This window comes from Equus quagga, chromosome 11, assembly GCF_021613505.1.
Source record: "Equus quagga isolate Etosha38 chromosome 11, UCLA_HA_Equagga_1.0, whole genome shotgun sequence".
In the NCBI taxonomy this organism is placed as follows: Eukaryota; Metazoa; Chordata; class Mammalia; order Perissodactyla; family Equidae; genus Equus; species Equus quagga.
The window spans coordinates 97,887,502-97,902,408 of NC_060277.1; the positions used below are offsets into that span (position 1 = coordinate 97,887,502).

Below are 14,907 nucleotides of genomic sequence, written 5' to 3' on the forward strand. Positions count from 1 at the left end.
AAGTGACCTAACTGTGCCTGTTTCCTCATCTGTTAAGCGAGGGTAATAATAGTCCCAACCTCACGGCCTTGTTGAAGAGATCAATAGGAAACGCCTGTCTGGTGCCTAGCCCAGCAGCCTTCCCCGCCCCCAATGGTCTCATCGCCCATGCTCTCCCCACCTGTGCAGAGAAGCAGCGGTGCAATGTCTCCAGGACCCAGGGAGCTGAGCAGGAGAGGGTGCTACCGCCCAAGGGGAAAGGGATGGAAAGCAAGAGAGCTTCCTGGCAGAGGAGACCTTTGAGCTATGATTGGATTCAAGGTACCTGACTCCAGGACACCAAAGTGTTCTAGTGGGCCCAGGGTTATGGGGGCCATGTTCTCCGTGGGGCACGAAACTCCCCAAGATGCCTGAGAGTCCCCTGGTGCTTTGGTTTTGCTTTGCTGTGTTTTCTCCTGAACAAAGACAGTGTGCGGGTTGCTCTGACCCTAGGTTCTGGAGGGCTCCCTGCCTCCTCTCCATCTCAGTCTCCATCCACCTCTTTGGGCCTCTGATTCAGTCTCCATCACTCTCTGCTTCCACCTCTCCTGGTCTCGCTAATTTTGTCTTTCCCTGGGTCTCACCCTCCCTCCCTTGTTCCACGTCTCTGTCAGGTTCTGATTATGTCTTCCCTCTTCTTTGTTCTCCTGTCTCTCCAGGGACCTCCCTAAAGTTCCACAATCTCTTCCTGGGACTGGAGGCAGCTGGGGAGTGAGGAGGGGGTCCCTGCCTCTGAGGGGCCCACCCCAGGCCCAGCCCTATCGATTAGGCTTTCTTCAGAGGGAGGGAGACATCAATGACTCTGCTACAAGCCTCGCCAGTGCTGCTAATATTAGCCCAGGAAGGCAGCTCACTGATGGATTAGGAGAAATTAAGAATTCAAATTCTGTAATTTGAATTGGAGGGCCGCTGCTTGCTGACAGCTAATACTTCCTCAGAAATTAATGAGTGAAGGAGGGATGGCAGTGCTGGTTTTCCTCTTTGACAATTTAATTTTCTCCCCGTGATCTGTGCCTTTGAAACCCCCATCCCCAAGCAGGCACTCACCTGTAGGGCTGGGGTCCTGTTTGTCTCAGATCTTATTCCCTGATCCTCATGGATCCCAAAAATCCCCCAGGAACCGGCCTCCTAATTCCCAATGGAGCCCTGGGCTTCTGCCTGCCGGTGCTCCCAGCATGAGGCCAGCCTGCTCAGGGAGAGGCGAGGTGGCCCCCGGAAAGGACAGGCTGTGGGGCACGGGCAGATCTTGCTTTCTGTCCCTCGTGGCTGTGTGTGGCCCTGGCAAGTGTCTGAACCTGTCTTGATCTCAGGACCCCCATCTGTAAAATGGAGATGACTGTTGCCCCCTCTAGGGGGTGTTGTGAGGCACAAGATGCAAACACGAGGGTTACCTTCTCTCTCCCTCCCTGCCTCTTCTCCCTGAGCATCTCGGCTGTGGGGTCCTTTGGAATGCCCACTGATCTTCCCATGGCCAAACCACGCCCCAGCCTCCTTCCTGCAGGAAGTCTATCTGGGCTTCGTCCTTTTGAGACTAATGGCTGCTGAGGCCTAGGGACTCATTTCTTCACGATCTTTTCTGCCAAGTCTCAAAGTTCCAGGTTATTCCGGGAAGGAGGTGTCCTGTCTCCCAGACCAGTTTGTCAGCTTCCCCATGGTGGCACTGGCTCCATACCTGGCACCCAGTAGGTACTCATTAACTGGTGAATGAATTTAACCAACACCTTTTATTCCTTTGCCCCTGCCTCGCTGTCCCTCCACCCATGCCCACCAAGTGCCCGGTAAATGCTTGCTGATGACTGGTGGATGCTGGAGTCTGCCAGGGCCTGGCCAGTCTTCTCCGCAGTCTCAGTGCCTATGTCTTGGTGGGGATGTGCGGGGGGTGCACATTCTTTCCTGCTCTGGGGAGCTCCCCAGAGCACATTCTCCACAATGGCAGCTTTCAAGCAATTTTAAAAATTGACATGGTGTTTGTTAAGGTGATGGGTGGAAGTAGGCAGAGAGAGAGCTCGAGACACATGGAATCAAAGGTGGGCCTTACATTGTGTCCTTCCTGGCGACCCCGCTACCTGTGGGACACACCCCACCCCTGCCCTCCTGCCCCAATCCGAGGCTCACTTTCTCTACCTGGCACCTGACTGAGCTCTGGCTCAGGGATGGGGAGGGACAAGCTTAGCCGCTGGAGCAGGCGGGCCCTGCAAGGCTGGGAGCCCACAAGCGTCCCCACAGAATTGGCCACCAAGGAGCTGTGGTTGGACTTCTCCAGCCTCATGGAGGACACACAGGGAATCAGCTAAAATAGCTTCCTTCAGAACTCGGAAGGGCCTTAGGGGTCACCTAGGACCAACCCTCTCTTTCATAGTTGAGGAAACTGAGGCTTAGAAAGATTAGTATGTAGTCAAATCCCAATCATCTGTCTAGGAGGGAGAAAGCTGGCAGGGTGATCCCTGGAGCAGATAATCCCAAATCGCTCTAGAAGGCTCTGCTGGATTCTGGAAAATCAGATGTTCTTTCCAATTCTGCTTCCTTGGGCTAGTGTTTGAGCAAAAATTTGCTCCCAGGTGGGCTGAGCTGGAAGCAGAGAAGGGAGATAGGCAGAAAAGCAGTTTTCTAAGTGGCTGAGGGCTGCTTTGGGCAGGAAACACGGCTGCTGGACTCCTGTCCCCCTCGCAAGCTCCCCTCCCCAACCTGCTTGCCCGGGAAGCACCCCCACCCCTCAAATTTCCTCTTTCCTGCTGAGGCTCACCCAGATCTGGGATGAATATCAGGGCAAGGCTGGGGGTCTGGGGGGTGGCTCAGAAGCATTCACTGCCTTTTACGGCTCAGGAGCTAGCAGGCATCTGCCTGACATTCCCATGCTGCTCCGCCCCCGCAGGGGCCCTCTGATGCCCAAATCGCCTTTTCCCAGATCCAATTAAAACAGTGTTTGGAGCAAGGTTGAAATAATCACATAATCATTTTCTCCGGTAAAGTTACTGGCTGGAGCTCGATGTGAAAGCTGAGCTGGAAATTGAATCTGAGGGGCAGCAACCGCAGAGGGGCTGAGGGGAGTGGTGGGGCTCTTCGTGGGGACCAGAGGCTCCTGGCTGTGATCACCCCTCCCACTGCAGGAGCGAGGGTGTCACAACCCCCCGCTCCTACTGTCCATCACCATCTCACTCACTTCCTCTGGTCACAGATGTCTCTTGGGGACTGCAGGGCTCCCAGGCCACAGGAGGACAACAAGTCCAGAGCCCATGTCATCAGACTTTCTCAAGTCACAGGCCAAACTGGAGAGGCCACATGCCCGAAGCCACCCAGAGGGGTCAAGCAAAGCCAGGACTCCAGGCAGGTCTCTGACTCTCCAGCCAGTGTTCTGTCTCCACTCAGGCTTCCTGTCTCCCCTGAAGGAAGTCCTAACACCCCAGAGCTACACCTTCGCCACTCTCTCCTGTCTGCCCCCCCATCTCCCATGATTTCCTGGGTCGGTCCCACACGTTCTCTGCAGAGGGGAGAGGGAGGGCTTACCTGCTTGCTCTTGGGTCAGTACACCAGGCATGCATTGGGTCCCTGTGCACCGACAGCTGAAATGTCCGCACTGGGCGGCTTTGCCCTGTCCTTTGCAGTGTCCTTCCTGCCAGCACTAGACTGGCGATCAGAAAATCTGCCACTTTGGTGGCTCATTCATTTCTTCCGTCCTTCCTTCAGCAAATCTTCCTTATGTCCTTCCTGCATGTGAGGCCCTGAGCAGAGTGCCAGGGATGAGGAGGAACAGACAGAGCAGCAGCTGCCCTCACCGCCCAGTGGCAGATGTGAGCAAGTTATCAACTCTAGCACAACAGGAGAGCCCTTACCTGCAGCTGGGGAGACCGGGGACCTCCTGGCTGAAGTGACCTTTAAGCCAAGGCCTCAAAGCTGAAGAGGAATGTGTTTTCCCAAGATAAATGCAAAGGCTGAGGATCAAGAAAAAAACAGGTGTGAGTTTGGGTATGTTGTGGTCTCAGTTTCCTCATCTCTTGAATGGACTTCCTGCTCTCTGCCTAGCTGGGTCCTGGAGGCAAATGGATGTGGATGTACTTTGTGAGAGGAAAATTTCCATTCAACTTATTATTGTTGTTAATGAAAGCAATTTGTGCCCCACCCCAGATGGGGGCACAGAGTCTAGGGGAGGGGGGAGGCAGTGGTCAGGGTTGTGGGGGAGGCCAGTGGTGGGGGGTATTGGAATTCAGGCCTCGCTCTGCAGAGCCCTTGTGGGTATTTGGGATTGGGAGCCAGCAGTCAGGCAGGGGAAGCATCCTGACCACATGATGGGAGCTGGGCTGCTGGCAGGGCTAAGCCTGGCCCCTATGGTCGGTATCCAGCTTCCACACGGCCAGTACCTTCTGGGCCTCGGGCACACCAGACTCTGGGAGTCCAGGTGAGACTCTAAGGGGATCTAGTCCCTCCCTGCCTTCAGCAGGGTTGGCGCTAGTTGTGCCAATCTGGAACTGACTGGCTGGCCAAGAGCAACCCCTCCCTCCCACCCTCCCCCAGGGGGGCTCTGGAGGAGACCCAGCCATGGGCAAGCTTCGTGCCTCCCCTACCAGTGGCACCAACCACTGAGCATCCTGCCCCCTGGGCCCTCCTAAGCCCATGCCTGTGGCCCCGTGCCCTTCCTGGCACGGCTGGCCTCCTGGTCAGCAGCTGCAAGGGTGAGTCACAGCTCTCATTAGAGCTTAATTAATCAATTGAGTTAATCAGACAGCTGGGATGTGCTGTGGTTGCAGATGGGGTTAGGAGAGAGAAAGAGCCAGCGCATGAAGGGCCAGGTTGAGTAAGCTGGGGCTGGCAGGGCCAGGGTTGGCAGTGGAGCCTGGCAGGTTGGCAAGGGATGAGGGCACTAGCCAAGTCCGCACCTGAGGTCCCTGGAAAGGAGGATGAATGGGCTCAGCAAAGGCCCATGATGGGCTGCTCTGAAAGGTGTCCTTTGCTGGGTGCCAGAGACAGAGCCTGGGGCAAGAGAAAGCAGGACCTCCTCTACCCAAGCTGCCTCTCTCATTTTTTATCTTGTCACATGTGTCTCTGAAAGCTGTTTGAATCCTTATTTGAATGGAGTAGGGAAAGGAAAGAAAGAAAAAAGACAAAAAAAATGTAGGTCCTCACATTCCTGGTGATCCCAGTCTGATGGGGGAGACTGGACCAGATGTCTACGGGATACAGACAGAGATCCAGACCCAGAGACGGAGAGACACACGTCTCTCCAGTTGAGCCACTCAGGCTCCGGACATCTGGGCGGGGGGATGGGGAGGGGCCAGGGGGACCAGAGCCAAGGGCGGGCAGGAGTCCAGGAAGAACAGGGGAGGAGGGAGCACTTGAGCGGAGCTTACACCATGATTTGCAAAATGTTGTTTCATCTATTTTTCTCACATCTGACCTTGGGATTACTTTGGTGATGGGGGGGCAGGGTGAGCAGGACAGGGAGTGTGATGATAGGAGACAGATTCAGAGAGGACTCATGGACTCCCCCAGCAGACCCTGCCTTCCAGGGGCTTACAGTTTCCACAGGGGGACAAGCTAAGTGCAGTCTCCAGTGACCCAGAGTCTGAGACTGAGAGAGATAAGGGTCCAGGGCCTGGGACCTGCAAGGGACTCTGGGAGATGGATTCGAGGAGGGCAGGCATTTCTGATGAGGCTGTGAAAGGCTTCACAGAGGAGGGGCATGTGAGCCAGGCCGTGCCGGCCTTCGGACTTCAATAAGCGGGCGTGGAGAAGGATGTTGCAGGAGGAGAAGACCGCTGGGGCCCAGGCAGGCAGGGTGGACTGCATACGGCAGGGTTACGAGTCCCACCCATTGGGCTGGAAACAAGGTTCCTGTTTGTGTCAGGAAGAAAGGGCTTTACGGTGGCGGGCTCTCCGGATGCCAAACGGAAGAGTCTGAAGCTGAATTTGGTAGGCACTGGGAATCGCTGAAAGTCTCTAATTGGGAAAAAGGGGCGTAAAGCGGTTCTGGAGAGAGGATGTCTGCGGAGGCAGTTCTGGGCAGGATGGAACCAAGACAGAAGAGACTTGAAAAAGGAAGAAAGAGAGTGTCTTTGTGTGTGTGTTGGGGGTGGGTATTTGTATATGTATTTGTGTGTCTATGTGAGTGTGTTGGGGCTGGAGCAGTGGCTCTTACTCTTTCAGGAGTCGTAGATCCCTGTAAGCCTTGACACATACTCACAAGGTTTTGTCTTCAATGATGGGGGACAGGAGGCGTGTTCACAGATCTCCCAAAGCCCATCTGCTGGACCTTCTAGGGTTTAAATCTCCTAAAATCCCAGCTCTCCCCCTTAGTTGCAGCATCTGCAAAAGCTGTAACTAAGGACTCCCCGTGGCTGTTGGAACCTGGCAGGTGTGTTTGCAGGACTTGGTCCTGGGCAGCCTGGCATGTCTCCCCACACCTTCCCCTGGCAGGACAATTCTGCAGCCAGGACGGTGGGTCATAGGGGCTGGGGCCATTTAGGGCATAGGACCAGCTGGCATGAGAGCTCCAAGCTGCCAGGCCCCCTTTCCTGGCTCCCAGCATAAGGAGAAAATGTCAGGCGAGACCCAGGAGGGCTGCCTCCCTGCCAGCACCAAGTGCCCTTCGCAATGCCCTGAAACAGCCCTGTTCACTCCTTCCTACAAATCCTAGTGCTGAGAGCAGCTGAGAAGTGGGACTCAGGTGTCCTGGCCTCAAACCAGGGAGCTCCAGCCAAGCCGTTTCTGGGTTTGTTGTGTGGCTCCTGGAGAATTGCACCCTTCCCAGGCCTCCGCTCCTACCCTCTTCCTCCGGCTGAAGCCTGCCTCCCCCAGGAGGAGGGTGGCCCCTGAGAACAGGCCCAGCAATAACCACCAAAGAAGGGGCGGCCTTGGAAGAGGCTCCCCTGCCTTTCCTCCTCAATTTCTCTTTTCCTGGAGCGTGCTCACAGCTTCCAAAGCATACATTCTTTGTAATTCTCCCTGCACCTGCTGAAGTGGGGGTGACCATGACCATCCCCGTTTGACAGACAGTGCAGCTCAGAGAGGGGCCTTGCCTCAGATGCCACAGCTGGAAAGCAGAGGCATCAGGAATGAAAAGTTTCCAAGTCTGGCTGGCAGCTTCTTCCCTCCACATAAGGCTGCACCAAGGGCTGGGGGATTCCGGAAAGTTCAGAAGAACTGGGGACCTACTGAGGGAAGACCACTGTCCTCCGTCTGCCTCCCCCAGAGAGCCTCCTGCCGGGGCCTTATGGCCCCTTTACAGCCATAAAGTGTCCCTCACACACACACAAAGGGGTGCTCTGCCTTGCAGTTCACAGGCACACTCCAGAGACCCCTCCCCACTGTCACGGAGGCAGAAGCCCCTATCGGTGGGCTTCTCGTTCCAGATCGGTGCTGGGCCAATGTGGTAGCCGCTTGCCACAGGTGGTGACTGAGCACAAGGTGGTTAGTGCCACACGTTGAAATGATGATATTTTAGACACATTGATTTAAGTAGAAAAATAGGATTTGAATTCATTTCACCGGTTTCTTTGAGCTTTTTAAATGTGGCTACCAGAGCATTTAAAAGCACCCATGTGGCTTGCATTATATTTCTATTGGACGGCGCTGCTCTAGGTAGCAATAGCCCTGCAGCCCTGTACAGTGTTTTGTATAATCTCATTGAAAACTCTGGAGATGGAGCCAGCCCCGTGGCTGAGTGGTTAAGTTCACACACTCTGCTTCGGCGGCCCAGGGTTTCGCTGGTTGGAATCCTAGGCGCAGACATGGCACTGCTCATCAAGCCACGTTGAGGTGGCATCCCACATGCCACAACTAGAAGGACCCACAGCTAAAAATACACAACTATGTACCGGGGGGCTTTGGGAGAAAAAGGAAAAATAAAATCTTTAAAAGACAAAAACAAAAACTCTAGAAATGAGAGGAAGGGGGGTGCCCTGCCTCCATTTTACAGATAAGGAAGGTGAGATTGTGAGGTCAAACGACACGGCCAATCAAGGGCATATATGCAGGAAGGGGTGGGGGCTGGATATGAACCCAGGTTTTCCTGACTGTAGAACTGAGACCCACTTTCCAAGACAATCCAGAGAGATGCCCCTTTCTCCACATTGAGGCTGACCTGCCCTGGGCCACTCACTGCCCCCAGCCCCTGCTGAAGCCACTCTCCCCTCCTCACGCCCGGGAAACTCCCACTAGAAACATCCCCTTGACAACCCCATTAAGACCAAACCCCCTCGGCCCTCCACTGAAGGCAGGGTCTGACCTCACATTAGATTCTGTGGCCTATGATTCCCCCCATCAAAGCTGGTGCCTTTGCCCTGTCATTAAAGCCATGTTCATTTGTACCTGCTGCCACTCACATAACTGCCCCTGGGCAAAAGAGGCAATGGCCACTGCTCCCTGGGACACACCCACTTTCCCTCCCATTCCTGGTCCTCTGCTCACCCCCTGCACCTGGGTTCCACCCCATCTGTCTGCCTCTTCCACGGAGATGAACATATTCAATGAGGCCAGGGGACTATTTCTTTAATTTCCCCCTCATCCGTCCCTGGAACGTGATAAAAATATCCAGCATTGATCTTTTTTCTTCCCCTTCTGCTGGGATAATGTTTACCCAGGTGTCAATCAGGAGAAGAATTTGGCTTCCTAATTTCTCTTCTCCTCCCTGGGGGCCTCGCATCTCCCCGCCTCACATGGACACTGAGCTGGAATCAAGGTTACTAATAATCCCCCAGCACACACAGACACCGAGAGCACATATATTAAAGTCACATATTGATTTATATTTTCGGGTCCCTCTGCCTTTCTGCCCAGCCTCAGCCTTTCTCTCTGCCAAGGAGAAAAAAGAATTACACAGCTATATTTATCGCCAGGATGTTTAGTGTAAAGAGCATTGTGTCCAAAGGTAATTCCCAATCCCCGCCTTCTTTGGGGGTATTTTTAAAAAATAGTGTGGCATCGCCTATCCATAAGCATTTATCTTTTGTTGTTTGTTCTTTAACTTTTCCCTGAAGGAAGCTATGAGAGATTTAAGGTAGACTGTCAGAAGGACTTACTGACTTGACAAATGGTGACTGCCATCTCCAAGGAGACTGGTGGGGTTGTCTTACTAGCAGAGATAATCCTGTTGCAGGTGGGGGTAGGGGTGAGTAGGATTCTAGAGGTCACCCACCAGTGCAACGAGCACCTCACAATTAGTAGCTCACCACCTATGGTCCCATCTCACAGTTGGGAAAACCAAGAGGCTGAGGAGTGAGTTTGCTTCCCACTGGGGATCCAGATTCCACACCAGCCTGGGCTTCCCATCTAGACTCTGAGCTTTTTTTTTAAGGAAGATTATCCTTGAGCTAACATCTGCTGCCAATCCTCCTCTTTTTGCTGAGGAAGACTGGCCCTGAGCTAACATCTGTGCCCATCTTCCTCTACTTTATATGTGGGACGCCTGCCACAGCACATCTTGACAAGCAGTGCGTAGGTCCACACCTGGGATCTGAACCCGTGAACCCTGAGCTGCCAAAGTGGAATGTGCGAACTTAACTGCTGCACCACCAGGCCGGTCCCTAGACTCTGAGCTTGATGGGAAAAACCTTTCCTCCAGCACGGTGACTCCGGCCCTGAGAAGTCAGCCAAGGTGGGAGCAGAGGTCTCTATCGGGGAGAGTTGGTGGTGGTGGAAGCTGAGAGAAGGATAGTCTGGAGGTTCTCTTTGTTTAAGGTGAGATGGGGAAGGAAGGGCCCTCAGAGCACCAAGCCTGGGACCCACAGCCTTCCTGCACAACTCTCCTCCCACCCAGAATGCCTGTCACTCTGTCTGGCGTGGCAGCGGTTTAAAATTGCCCAACTATTTGACTCCAGTTCCTGCAAGGGAGTGGAAGCAGCACTGAGCATGGGAACTCACACAGACTCAGCACCGTCTCCTTAATGCTGTTGGTGAGTTTCCAACCCTCTCACATTCATCACCTCCTTTATTCTTCACAAATGCTCTGGGAGGGGAGGGTGTCAGCCCCATTTTACACATGGGAAAACTGAGGTCAAATAACTTGCCCGGGAAAGGCATGCCTCAACTACCGCCCAGCTTCCTGACGTCTCTGCAGGGCTCACCGCCTCACCTGGGCCACAGGTGCAGCCTCTGGGTCCTCAGGCTTGGGTGACCTTCAGAACTCTCCAGCCTCCTTCCCTGGCCCAGCCTTGGGGTCATGGCTCTCTCGGCTCATCTACAGGCCCAGCTAACTTTCCATCCTTGGTACTGGAGAAGCAGTTCCTCTTCTGGTTTTGCCCAGACACACCTGGCCTGCGGGTCCGAACTCTCCCTGATGGAGCCTGACCGGACCCGCTGCCTGCCAAGCCTCTGCCAGGGACTCGGGGGGTGGGGGGGTTCTGGCTGCCCCCTGCTTTCCCTTTGGTATTTTCCAGTAGCTTGACTGAGTCACTTGCAACCAGCGTCCCTCACTTCATTCTGGAATCTATTTTACCCCGTAGCAGGGCTGAGAATGATCTATGGAGAGCCACCGTGTGCCAGCCCAGCGCAGAGCACTATCCCTCTACCTTGTTGACCCCCACACCAGCCCTGCAAGGTGAAGATTGAGCCCCATATTACAGATGGTGAAACTGAGGCTCCGGGAGCACGAGTAACTTTTCCTAGATGACCCAGAGGGTAAGAGGCATTACTGGGATTGAGTTAAAGTCCGTGTGACCCAAAGTCTTTGCTTGGAGCTGGCTCTTTGGCTCACTCCTATTCCTGGGCTGTCCCCACCAGCCAGTCCTGGTGAGGGTCCCGGCCAGACAGCGCAGGGCGCCGCAGGAATCAGCAATGAGGACCCCCCCGGGGGGTCTTTTCCCATTGAAAATCTGTTCCCCTCGCGGCCACGGGTGATGTATGGCTGGAGCTGATGAGAAACGTGCGGCGGAATGGAGGCGAGCCCCGCGACATTGAGATTCCGCGGGGCGGAGGGGGCGGCGCAGGCCCTGACACGGGCCGGGTAATTGATCTGGAGGTGCCAATTTGCAGCAACTAAATATTTGGTTTCTGCCTCTGCCCGCTCCGCGCTCTGCTCAAACAAACTTCAATTAAAAGCGAAAAGCGAGGGGTGGGGCGACGGCGCGCCCGGGTCCCCGCGGCCCGATCGATGGCACGGAGCCTGCGGACTGCCGAGCGCGATGCGCCGGGCGGGGGGGCACCGCAGACGAGGGCGGGGCGGGCGCCCTCTTCCGGATTGCCGAGCACCGGGCGCCTGGTCCGCGAGAGGAAGCGCCCGAGGGAGGGCCCGCAGAGGCGATGCTGATGCTTCGGGTAGGAGGCCGGCTTAATCTCAGTTCCACGTGCCAAACGGGGACACGAATAAGGCCAGCCTCGAGACTCCCACTCCAGATGCCCAAGCCTGGTACTCGGGCAGGGACCCTGGGGTAGAAGGAGTCCCGGGACGCCGAATCCCCTCTCCCAGTACACCCACCACAGGAACTTTTGATGGTGGCCTTGCCATTCAACAGCACCCACTCAGCATCCTCTCTGAGCTCCCCTGGGAGCCAGGTCAATCTCCTCTCCCGTGTCTGCCCATCGGGCCACATTTGGGTTGGCCCAAGTGCTGGGGGTGAATCCAATCCAGGCCCCAACACTGGAAGGGACTGAAGGAGAGGGTTTGGAAGTGCAGGAAGGAGCAGTGAGATCCTGGGAATTAGGGAGGAGCCTGGGGAAGTGGCTACAGCCTGGAGCAGGGGAAAGGGTCATTGGGTCACAGTTGCCTCTTTTTGGGGTTCAAGACAAACACAGCAACAATAGTCATTCACTGGACAAAGTTAGTCCATAAGGAAGTTTCTGTCTCTCAACGATCTCTCAGTACTTTGGGGGAGAGACCCCAGGGCTGGGAAGGGGAGCTAATCATTGGCGCTGGGAAGCAAGGGCGTCACAGGGTCTGCTGGGTGAGTAGCCTGGGGGTAGTTAAGACAGTTCTGGGAAAGATGTGATAAGGGATGGAGGTGGGGGCGAGGGTGGCAAAGGGGCATCCCGGTCCGTGTGGAAGGTAGGGATAGATTCAGACGGAGGGAATGTGGGGGGCAGTTGGGGTCCTTTCATCTGAGTGAAAGTTTCTTGAGGGCCAGAGCAGGGAGGTAAGGGAGAGGGGCTGGGAAGGTAAGTGAGAAGGCCCTCGTACCCTCCCACATTTCTGTGCCCCACCTTCTGAGGTGGCACGATGGCATGAGACTTCTCTCTTCACCAAGTGAGACTGATGCTGGTCCACTCAGCTGCAGGCTGCAGCCCTTTCCTACCCTCCTCCTTTTTGAGCCCCCTCTCCCTGGCCCCCCAGGACTCCTTGGTCCATGGCTGGCTGTGGAAGCACAGGCCCTGTGCCCGTGGGCCCCAGTTTCCAGGTACTCAGATGGCCCTGAAGGGCTCCTCTGGGCAAGGAAGGCCTGGGTGCCACCCCCATTCTCAAACACAGGGTTCTGCAGGAGGTTTGTCTCACCACCCCTCTTCTGTCCCCCTTCTCCTCCAAGCAGATGCCTCACCTCCTGGGCCCTCCTCATTAGCCCTCAGCCTCCAGGCCCCAGTTCTCTCTCTTTGTGGCTCAGGGCATGGGTCTCTCATCACAGGAGAGCTGGATCCAGAGCTCCATGTGAAGCTGAGGAAGAACCCCCAGCTGGACCATCCCCAGAAGCCGCCCTCTCCACCCCTGCTTTCTCACCCCAGCCCGTCCTAGGGGCTGCGGCATTCCCCCGAATGCCCGAAGCTCTGTCCCAGGCTGCAAGCTGGGTGCCTGCTCCCTCAGATTCCCTCCCTCCCCCTCCCCCTCCCCCTCTCCCTGGGCACTGAGCTGTGGAGCAGAATGATTTCCTGTAATTGGCCAGCAATCCGGCTGCCCGACTTGTTCTATCGACATGCTGGTTAGCTGGAAATTGTATTGGAATCTGAGCAACTGGGAGGGGAGGGGAGTGGGGGAGCAAAGAGAGGAGAGTCTTTGGGTCCCAGCTAGGTGCAGCTTCAGCTGGGTGGTGGGACAGTGGAGCCAACCAACCACATCTCCCTTTTCTGGGAAGAAGCGGGAAAGCAACCCATAACACCTCCTCACCTCCTTCATTGTGCTCCTTCTCTCTTGCCATCTCTGGGGGTCTCCCATGACCACTCGTGTGTGGCCCTGTGGCCTCGGGTCATCACTGCCACCCCATTCCCTCTCCTGCCCCTGAGACTGTTTCCTCCTGACCGAAAGCACCTTTGTGAGAACGAGGGTCACTCAGCAGACGTGGCTATTCTTCTCCCATCCAATTTCCAGCCATGGGGGCTCATTATGGAGTGTCCCTAGCCTTCTCCTGCCTCTGCCTTCACCCTCACCAAGGAAAGAGACAGACTGAACACCTGAAGAAGAGTTGACAGTACTCCTAGAAGAAGAGCCACCAGGGAATGGATCGGGGCTGCGGGGGCAGTGGGAGGAGCATTGTACCGAGAATCCAGAAGCTTTGGGATTATGCCTGTTGGTTACTTGGGCCCCTCAACCTCTGAGCCTCTGTGAAATTCTAGCCTGGGCTCCTCCACTCCTTTACAGAGGTGGGAGATTTCAAGGAGATAACCGAGTGAATGTGCTTTGTAAAGGATGAAGCTCTGCGAATCACCCCAGGGTCAGCTCCGGCCTGGTAACGGGGATGGTTTTAAGGGCCTGTCTGTCCCCTTCATCCCGCACCAAGAGGCCTGCGCGTCTGCAGCCTTCGCTGGTGTCTTCATTGCTCCGCTCCGGGGTGCTCCGGACCCAAGTGGGAGACTGGAGCCCAGGGTCCCGTGCCCGCCGCCCTCGCGGAAGGCTGGCATGGGGACACCTCCCTCCACCCCACGGCGGCATGAGCCCGTAGCTCCAGCAAAGAGGACGCGTGAGCAACAGTGCTTTATAATTAGCGCCCGGGGCAAGGCAGCGCTTGGCGGGGATCTGAGGCTGCCCGCGGCCCCGCAGAGGTGGCGGGAACACGGCCCGGAGAAAGCAACCACTCCGTGAGCGCTGCCGCCGAGGCTCGACCCCAAACCCGGGCGGGTGCTGCCACCTGCCGGCCGGAGGGGACGCCGCCCGCTCGGCACGGGGCTGGGGCTCAGGGCGGCCTGGCCCGGCTGCAGGCTGTACAAGGCTTCCACCTGGAGGCGCGGCCTAACCATGAAGTGGTCTGAGGGAAATGAGGCCTCCATCTAAGAGCGCCTCGGTCCACCCAGCTCGGGAAAGGGAGGCACGAGGGGCGAGGCATGGGGTGGTGGTGGCGGGGAGCTGTCGTGGAAGAGGGCACCAGGAGGGCTGGATGGTGTTTGCTCACCTTCTCGTCTGGCCATCCTCTGACATTCCTGCATCAAACTCAGCAGAGATGAAAATATTCTTTGGAACCTTACAGTTTGCAAAGGGTCTTCACTGTCCTCCATTTACCAAGTCCTTTGACGCAAGCATCACGAACCCTACTTGATAGAAGAAACCAGAGCCAGGTTGTCACAGAAGTAGGAGCCTGGGCCTGGACACAAACCCAGGTCTGCTCCTCCCGGGGGTGTAGTTCTAAAGCCTGGCTTGTGACCCACATCAGAGCCCTCCATCTCTCTGGGCCTGGAATGGGAATAACCAATGTTACCTTCTCTCTGGAGTGTGACACACCTAGCACAGTGTCCAGCATGTCACAGGCATGCATGAGGAGTCATTTTCTCAGTGATGAGGGGAATGGCACTGGGAGGGGTCCTATCTTTCCCCCTTTTCTCTGCTTACCAAACTGCGGAAGCAGCCACGTTCCACCATGCTCCCCCTGCCCTGGCCCCCACCCTGCAGCTCGCCACCTCCTTGCCCAGCCCTTGCCCCTTGGGAGTTTGCAGAGAGTTAATGAGCTGGTGTCTGAGGTATGAGCAGCTCTGGGAAAGGGGGCACTAAATATGGCTGCCACAGCATTCACATTTGTCACACTCATTTCTGGCCTTAATAAGCACTGG

General features: G+C 55.9%; 1 long non-coding RNA gene across 2 annotated transcripts; it reads right to left on the reverse strand.

Moving 5' to 3' along the window:
• Nucleotides 1-1,723: 1,723 nt before the first annotated feature.
• LOC124246267 (uncharacterized) lies at nucleotides 1,724-14,389 on the reverse strand. 2 transcript variants are annotated; one of them, XR_006890455.1, is made up of 4 exons: nucleotides 14,256-14,389; nucleotides 3,849-3,947; nucleotides 3,523-3,737; nucleotides 1,724-2,586 (listed from the first exon to the last, which is right to left on the reverse strand). It is a non-coding gene; the product is annotated as an uncharacterized LOC124246267 (long non-coding RNA). The 2 variants fall into 2 exon arrangements; XR_006890454.1 differs by having other exon boundaries at nucleotides 1,724-3,737.
• Nucleotides 14,390-14,907: the final 518 nt, after the last annotated feature.